This window comes from Arachis hypogaea, chromosome 2 (genome assembly GCF_003086295.3).
Source record: "Arachis hypogaea cultivar Tifrunner chromosome 2, arahy.Tifrunner.gnm2.J5K5, whole genome shotgun sequence".
NCBI classification, from domain to species: Eukaryota; Viridiplantae; Streptophyta; class Magnoliopsida; order Fabales; family Fabaceae; genus Arachis; species Arachis hypogaea.
Genome location: NC_092037.1, coordinates 63,901,685 through 63,911,624, shown reverse-complemented (window position 1 = coordinate 63,911,624; position 9,940 = coordinate 63,901,685).

Genomic DNA, 9,940 nt, shown 5'->3' with positions numbered 1-9,940 from the left:
TGTAAACTTCATCAACATATGTTGCCCAATCTAGCCGTGACTGCGCACAGTATGCGATGGCATGGCAACACGGGTAGTGCAGTGCCTGGAAGTAACCACAGTCACAAGTACGATCCCTTAGGGAAACCCGGTAGCTCCCAAGTGAGAACCTGCCTGTGGGGGTAGTCTCCGCCACCGTGTAATCAAGTAGATGCCTATCAAAAACAGTCACAGTGAAGCACCTCGCATCCTTCAAGTTTCGCTCAATTGCCCTCATAGGTGCCTGCGAATACCTTTGACTGGATCCTAACTGTGCCTCTGCCGTCTGCCTCCGGACGACGAACAACTCAGCAAGCCAAAGATAGGTGGACTTAACCAACGACGTGACTGGTAGATTTCTTGTGCCCTTTAAAACAGAGTTCACACACTCAGAAATGTTGGTCGTCATGTGACCATATCGTCTGCCCCCATCCTTGTGCTGTGTCCACATCTCATAATCCATCTTGTTTGTCCAATCACACATGGCTGGGTTCTCTGACCTCATTATATCAAACCAATAGTCAAATTCTGCTTCCGTCTTCGTATAAGCGGCGTTAACCAGCCACCTTCTGACATCCTGCCCCTTGAAGGTAAGGGCAAAATTTGCAGCAACATGCCGAATGCAGAATGCCCTATACGCATGGGGAGGTCGCCAACCACTATCTGGTGACTCCAGCGCAGCCTTGATGCCGTTGTGTCTGTCGGAGATGACGAGAATACCTTCCTGTGGAGTAACATGTCTTCTAAGATTGGACAGAAAATATGACCAAGACTCAGTATTTTCCCCCTCAACTAGTGCAAACGCAACAGGCAAAATATTCGAATTCCCATCCTGAGCAATCGCCAACAACAACGTCCCTCCATACTTACCATACAAGTGTGTCCCATCGATGCTCACGAGTGGCTTACAGTGGCGGAATGCCTCAACACATGGAGGGAATGTCCAAAACATGCGATGAAAGTAGACTCTTTCTTCATCAACCTGGTCACCCACTATAACCGGGGAGGTCTTCAGTAGAGCAACAGAACCATCCATGGTTAACGTGACCCCAAGGATCCAGCGGGGCAGATCCGCATATGACTCCTCCCAATCGCCGTAAATCTGTGCTACTGCCTTCTGCTTTGCCAACCACACCTTCCGATAACTAGGCTTGAAACCATATGTTGCCTCTGTTGCCTCTTGCAACACCTTAATCGAAACCGACGCATCAGCTCTCACCAATGAAAAAATCCTTGCACAAATCACATGATAATCAAGCTGCCTGTGGTCGCTCGAAATCGATGTGGCCATACACGTGTGTGGTCCGTTGTACCTCCTAACTTCCCATGTGCTCTTCCTTTTTCGCATGACTATCCGGATCAACCACGTGCATCCGTTACCGAACTCCTTGCATCTCCCTTGGTATTTTAGACTGTCTGACTGCATAACCCTGTACTCAACTCCACGCCGAATGCTGTAATCTTTCACGCTCAGCACAGCTTCCTCCTTACTCTGGAACGATTGCCCAACCTGAAATTCAGTCAAACCTGTCCCATCATGCATACCCTGTCCATCGAATGTTGCATCAACATTCTGGTGTTGACCGATGGCCTCCAAGTTCAAAGACGACAGGTGCGGAGGGTACTCTTGTGTTGCAGAACCGGAACCTCCATGGGCTGCACCTATTGGTGTATCATCTTCACTATCCCCACCAATATCGAGCGGCTCCTCATCGGAATCATCATCACAAAGCGCATTCTCAACTCGATCCGGTCCAACCTCAAACTCAACCTCGGGAGGTAGAACTACCGGTGCTACCACAGGCAGTGATGTCGATGCACCGCCCCGTGTGGTCGACTGAGGACCCGGTGCTGATGCCCCAGAGCTATCCACACGATCTTCCAACTTCGCAAACATCTCAGGTATCCTCACCTCCGGAAAACTACGCCTGCAGTGAAACAAGACCTGCAGGTCTTCATCCGACCCAATCACAAAGGTCTCAAACCGCACGCTGGTTGACACAACAGTAATGGGAATCTTGTAAAACAACTTTTTAACCTGCTTCGAACCACAGGTACCGAGCTTCTGTAGTATGCTGAGCTTAATCTCTGCCAATGTAGTTGAAGATCGGATAAAAATACTAACTGGTTCTCTATCTGTGAATTTCACACCGTGGCGTTTGCTCTTTTGAATTTTTCCAGCGCAATGGACCAGAGCCACAAAACTATCCTCCCCATCCATTTTGTGAATAACACTCTACTATAACAATGCATTTGGCCCCTCCATGGTTTATATAGGGAACCAAATGACACAGAATACACGTAAACCGCTATGACTACCAGCGGTTTAGGCACGCATTTCAACATACATAAACCGCTGCTGGCAGCAGCGGTTTATGAGGAGCCAAAAATCAACATAATCCGCTACTGGCTGTAGCGGTTTCTGTGCATCTATAAACCGCTATGGGCAGTAGCGGTTTATATAATATAGTGAAACAATGTAATTGCGTAACCATTTTTAAAACAATGCATTTACGTAAATTTGAAGTTGAAACAATTTAAAAAGGTGAATTGCCCAAAATTTTATGTGCTGCTGTTGTTAAAAAAATTCCATGTAAAATAAAAAAAAATTATGTATTTAGAGAAAGAAATAAATGTGCTTAAACTAAAATATTTCTTTGTATTTTACCTATGTTTTTCTTCGAAATTTTGTGTTTATCATTAACATATATCCATAATTACGGTAAAACTTTTATGTGTTTATCGAGAAAAAGAGAAAGAGTACACAAGAAAATGATAGAACACCATGAAGGAATAGAGGGGAAAAATAAATTACTAAATTAACTTAACCTACCTTCTCACTGAATGCTGAATTTTTTTGTTTCATAATTTTTTTGTGTGTTTTCATTAAAAGATTTTTGGATTTTTTGTCTAAATATGTTTTCTACTTCTTTTACTTCAGCTTTTGTTGTAAAATAGTTTTTGTGTCTAGCTTTATTATTTTGCTTAACAAATTTGTGTTTATTGAAAAAAGAAAATTGCGTTTAATAAGTAAAAAGATTTCTATTTTTCGGTCAAAATGTTTCTCTTTCTGTTTCGTTTTTTTCCGTTTCTTTTCTTTATTTCTATTCTTCCTTTATAAAGTTTTTAGAAAGGTAAAAAAAAAAATGAAAAATCTTGAAAAAGAAAAATAATAAAAGAAGAAAAAATTAGACTTAAAATTTAAAAATTTAAAAATTTTGGGCGCCACTCATATGCTAAAGGTGAAAACTGTTATGATAAGTATGATGGATGTCTATTTAATATAGATGGTTCATAGTTTTTTAATATTAAAGATTCATGTTATTAAAGAAGAATAAATTTAATAATAATTAAAGAGATGACCATTTATGTGTATAAATAGAGAAAACTTCAAGTTAAAACAAATATAACAATACGAGTACAAAATATTTTTCTATTTTTTTTCTCTTCTTATTTATGCTGCAATATATAATATTAATACATGAATTATTCTTATTATATTGAGATAATAATATTAGTGAAAATTAATAGTAGAGTTTTTTATTTATACTTTCTTATTTTATATTTATTTTATCTTCCTTATTTATTTATTCTACAACATGTTATCAGTACGAGACTCTGATTAAAATTTTAGGAAGACTCAAGTAATCAATTTTCATTATGTCAAAGCTCTCTCATCTTGAATTTAATACTCTTGATATATTTGGAAACAACTACCTATCATGGATACTAGATGCTGAAATCCATCTTGATTCAATGGATTTTGGAGATACCATTAAGGTTGAAAATAATGCATCACAGAAGGATAAAGCCAAAACCATGATCTTCTTTCGTCGTCATCTTGACAAAGGATTGAAAAATGAATATCTCACACTAAAAGATCCTGCAGATCTGTGGAAGAATCTTGAAGAAAAGTATAATCATCAAAAGACAGTGATACTTCCTCAAGCCCGATATGAGTGGATGCACGTATGTCTATAGAATTTTAAATCCATCAGTGAATATAATTCAGCAATATTTCGAATCACCTCATGAATGAAATTATGTGGGGAAAAGATAATTGATAATGATATGTTAGAGAAAACCTTATCGACTTTCCATGTCTCAAATGTGCTCGTGCAGCAGTAATATCGAAAAAAAAGGATTTAAAAATATTCTGAGTTAATTTCTTGCCTTGTTGCTGAACGCAACAATGAGTTGCTTTTAAAAAATCATGAAACGCATCCAGCTAGTGCCTCCCCATTTTCTGAAGCAAATGCGGCAAATCATAACCCCAGAGAGGTAAATGCAAGGTTTTGGCAACAAGAAAAATTATGAAAGGAAGAAAAATTATGTTCACAAGAAAGGAACTCACCAGAAGTGGGATAAAGAAAGAAACAATGGGTAAAATAAATCCATAGAGGATAAATGTTTCCGTTGTGGTGGAAAGGGCCATTGGTCATGTACTTGTCGTATCCCAAGGCACTTAATCAATCTTTATCAAGTATCTTTGAAAAAGGACGACAAAGGGAAGAAGACGAATTTTGTTTCAAATGATGATGAAAATTACACCACTTATTATGAAGTATCTGATTTCTTTGAGGATCCTGAAAGAAATATTGGTCATTTGATCAATGATGGAATAGTTTAATATGTGGGTTTGTTAAGTACTCGTGTAAATAAATTATGTAAGAAACATTTTGTTAAGTTTTATTTTCTATGCATTTGAATTTCAAGTACGATGTATGTTTAATAAAATATTTTATGAATTTCAAAATTACTGAATGTGTCAAGATAAGAATAATAAAATTTTTAGTATATAGTATACTTTTTAGAAAAATATTTTTACTCATTTTATTATTATTTTAAGTTTTAGTATATACTGTACAAATATTTCTACTCATTTTATTATTATTTGTCTTTGAAAAAAATGGCAACGATATAGTAAAGATGTTTGTCTTGCAGATAGTGTAAGTTCGCACACCATTCTCAAAAATAATATATATTTTACTCATCTTGTGTCAAAAGAAGAATATGTTAATACTATTATTGGCTAAGGTAATGTGATAGAAGTCTCCGGAAGAGCTATAATTTTGTTTTCCGGAGGAACAAAATTCATAATAAATAATGCACTATTATCTACTAAGTCTCTAAGGAACTTATTGAGTTTTAAAGATATTTGTCGAAATGGATATCATATTGAAACAATGAATGAGGAAAATCATGAGTACTTGTATATCACAACTCATGATTCAAATAAAAAGGTTATATTAGAAAAGTTACCCTCACTTTCATCTGGGTTATATTATACTAAATTTAGTGCAATTGAATCACATGCCATCGTAAACCAGAAGTTTACTAGCCCAAATAAATTTATAACTTGGCATGATTGATTGGATCATCAGGGAACAACCATGATGCAGAAAATTATTGAAAACTCTCGTGGACATTCACTAAAGAACCAGAAGATTCTTAAATCTAGTGAATTTTGTTGTACTGCATGTTCTCAAGAAAATCTAATTTTAAGACCATCACCAGTAAAGATTGGATTTGAGTCCCCTGAATTCTTAGAAAGAATTCAAGAAGATATATGTGGACTTATTCATCCACCATGTGGATCTTTTAGATTTTTTATAGTCCTAATAGATGCATCTTCGAGATGGTCACATGTGTGCTTGTTGTCTTCTCGCAACCTGGCGTTTGCGAGATTACTTGCTCAAATTATTCGATTAAAAGCACAGTTTCCAGAAAATTCAATCAAAGCAATTTGTCTTGATAACGTTGGTGAATTCACTTCCCAAGCCTTTGATGCTTATTGTATGGCTAACAGAATAAGCGTTGAACATCCAGTAGCTCATGTTCACATACAAAATGGGTTAGCAGAATCACTTATTAAACATCTCTAGTTAATTACTAGACCCTTACTTATGAGAACAACTCTTCCAACCTCAGCTTGGGGGTATGCTATTTTACATGTCAGAACACTTAGTCGTTTGAGGCCAACAAGTTACCATCAATTCTCTTCTATGCAATTAGCTTTTGGCCTACGGCCAAATATTTTCCATTTAAAAATACTCGGGTGTGCGATATGTGTTCCCATTACACCACTTTCTCGACCAAAATGGGACCCCAAAGAAAATTGGGGATATATGTTGGATATGATTCTCCCTCTGTAGTGAGGTATCTTGAGATACAAACTGGATATCTATTTAAAGTCCGATTTGTTGATTGTCATTTTGATGAATCTAAATTTTCAACATTAAAGGGAGAGAATAAGCTTCCTTAAAAGGAACTTAGTTAGAATGCATCATCCTTAATTCATTTAGATCCTCGATAAGGGCAATGTGAACTAGAAGTTCAAAAGATTATACATTTGCAAAGAATAGCAAATGAATCGCCTGATGTATTTTCTAATACAAAAAGGATAATTAAATCCTATATACCAGCTGAAAATGCTCCAATTCAAATAGATGTCCAGTCGGACAAATAGCCACCGAAACAAATTCACGTCAGAAGCATGGTAGGCCTGTCAGTTCCAAAGACAAAAATCCTCAAAAGAGGTAAATACTATTCCTATTGAAAAAGACATAGTAAATACACCTATAATTGTCTAAATTTCTGACATAGTTTTGACGATAGAAGACATTCAGGTACTTGAAAATTGTGAAAATGACGAGATCTCAATAAATTATATCTTTATAGGAGAAAAATGGGACCGAAATAAGACAATTATCAATGAAATATTTGCATATAATGCGACATTAAATATCATGCATGAAGGTAAGGATCTCGAGCCAAGAACAGTCACAGAATGTCGACAAAGAAATGATTGGCTAAAATGGGAAGAAGCTATGAGTTAGAATCACTTGCAAAGCGTGAAGTCTTTGGCCCTGTAGTCCTACACCAAAAGATGTAAAACCTGTTGGATACAAAAGGGTATTTGTGAGAAGATGAAATGAGAAAAATGACATTGTACACTACAAAACTCGACTTGTGGCACAAGGTTTTTCACACAAGCCTAGTATAGATTATAAAGAAACATATTCTCATGTAGTGGATGTAATAACATTGTGTTATTTGGCAGCATCTCCCCTAAAACTCGGACTTTGCCACCCTTTTTGGGTCCCAACCAAACCATTCTCAACCTTTTCTAACGGTTTCAAAACCAAATCATTTCTCAATAAAACATAAATTCAGATTTTTTCAATTATCAAATCATTTCGATGTCTAACCATTTTAAAATAAAAACAATTCATTTTCCACCTTTCAAATCATTCCCAACAATTCAAAATCATAACCACAACAACTCGATCCAAGAAAAATCAACAAAATTCAGAATTTAAACCACCAATCTAATAAATTACAATTTAACCCAACTTCAGTATAATCAATTAAAAGTCATAAATTACAGCCACCTCAACCAATAAATAAGTTAATTAAATAAATAGACATATTCATCCAAAGTAGACCAAACAATTCATAAGAGTTACATAATCACCAAAAATTGTATTTATCACATCCATATCCATTCATTACAATTCCAAAATATAAAATAAACTTTTTAGAAAAACACCCCTACCTCAAAAGTCGAACCCATAAACTAACACGTTAAAGAAAACCTTTTATCCTCGGCCTGAAAACAACGGCGTCAACTCTGACTATGTTGCGCATCAGTAAAAGCCACAAGGGGACCAGCTAACAACAGTAACTCAACCCTGACATAAAACGGTCGCGCAAAACTCAATAATCTATAACATAACAGTAGCCGAAAGAGCTCGGAACTAGAAATGACTTACCGAACTTACGAGTAACTGAGAAATCAGAGTAGCGACAGTTCTGGCAACAAAACCTCAAGCGACAGTGGCGACCAAAAGCCCTAGTGACCACGAGTATAACAATCACACAGTGACAATAATATTCTAGAAATTCGAAAGAACGGAAATCAAAGGCAAAACCCTTCCCGGCAGTGTTTCTGACGACGTAGCGGCGTTCTCTGGCAGCAGGAGTAGCGGTTCAGATGAGGACGACGATGGCGACTGAGGTCCCGCAACGGTGACGAGAACAGCTTCGTTGCCTTTCTCCGTTTGCGATTCAACGGTGGCGGCATTGAGCAGAGTCGACGACTACGCGGTTGGCAGCGACAAGCTTGGACGGGGGCGATGGCTTCACGGATGTGACTGGGCGCGGCGGTTCCAAACCCGTAACCCTCTCTCTCACTCACGAACCCTCTCTCTCTCTGTGGCTCTACTTTGACGGTAGCTCCAAGACAGACCAGCGGCAACGGTGACGCATGGTGGCGGTGCGGACAGCAGCGGTGGTGTGACGCTCCTCGCGGCGCCTTCTTCCCATGTCGCGCGCACGCCCTCCCGTCAGTCTTGTAGCACCCTACCACACAGATCGTTACGCTTAATTCGCAAAATAGAGGTGGTGAGGTATTATGAGATCTAAGAATAAAATATAAACGTAGATATAGTTGAATAAATTTGTAACTAGGAGCCTTAAAGAAAGGTTTAAGAAAAAACCATGGAAAGAAAAGCGTATTACACTTGTAAACATGAAATCGAAGAAAAGATAAGAGTAAGACGTGAGTATATACAAAGAGTTGAGTACCAAAATACAAAATATCAAGCTCCGGATGCAACCTGCGAACTTAAGGCTGGCTGGAGTATAAATACATATATAAGCATAAGTATATTTCCCAAGATAACCCAACTTGCATAAAGAAAACACCTAGTTATACAAAAAGCTTCGATTAAACATCATTTATCTATATATATACATAGGAGAATTTATAAATAGAAAATACATAACAAACAACCCCATAATATAACTTCCCAACTTCACTTGCTAGAGAAACCTCCAGATGCTCTCAGAGGCGCATCTCGACCTACATCTGAAAACAACAACATAGATATGGAATGAGAACCAGAGGTTCTCAGTATGGTAATGGTGCCCATATACATAATATATAAGGTCCCGGTAAAGCCAGGGCGATCCTATTTAATTCCTTTCTAAATATGGTAGATTATCTAAGGTTCTTATTTCTAATTCCTTTCTAATTTAAGCCCTAATTTCTGCCTTTCTCCAATCCTCCAAAACTCCAGGGCACAGACAAGCAATATAGACAAAGCAAATACAAGTAGGATACAGATACAACAGGTAGCAAATATAGTAGGTAAGCATAGTAATCACATAGGCAAGCCCAATTAATGCACAATCAAGCAAAACACACATATGCATATGATGTATGCCTGCAATATGGCTTATGAGTCTCATCTATCAGTTATATAGCCAACCTAACATATCTGGTAGCTAACCCGGACATCGTCCTCTTAAAAACTGATAAGCGGTACAGTACCATGATCCTCACCTGGTAGGCGGTAAACCACCTCAATCCCCACCATCTGCGGGCAGTAAACCACCTCAATCCCGACAGACATTTTCAATTGGAAAACAGCACACACATGGGTGGTAAATAACCACAATCCTATAAAATAATTTTCTTTAAAATCTGGTGGGCAGTAAATAACCACGATCCCCACAAAATAATTTTTTATGAAACTCATCCTCTTTATCATTCAATTCATTCAAAAATTATCATAATCATACCTCTGATGAGCGGATAATTTATACGCTTTTTGGCATTATTTTTAGTATGTTTTTAGTATGTTTTTAGTATGTTTTAGTTAGTTTTTATTATATTTTTATTAGTTTTTAGTTAAAATTCACTTTTCTATGATTTCAGGTATTTTCTGGCTGAAATTGAGGGACCTGAGCAAAAATCTGATTCAGAGGCTGAAAAGGACTGCAGATGCTGTTGGATTCTGACGTCCCTGCACTCGAAGTGAATTTTATGGAGCTACAAAAGTCTAATTGGTGCGCTCTCAACTGCGTTGGAAAGTAGACATCCTGGGCTTTCCATCAATGTATAATTGTCCATACT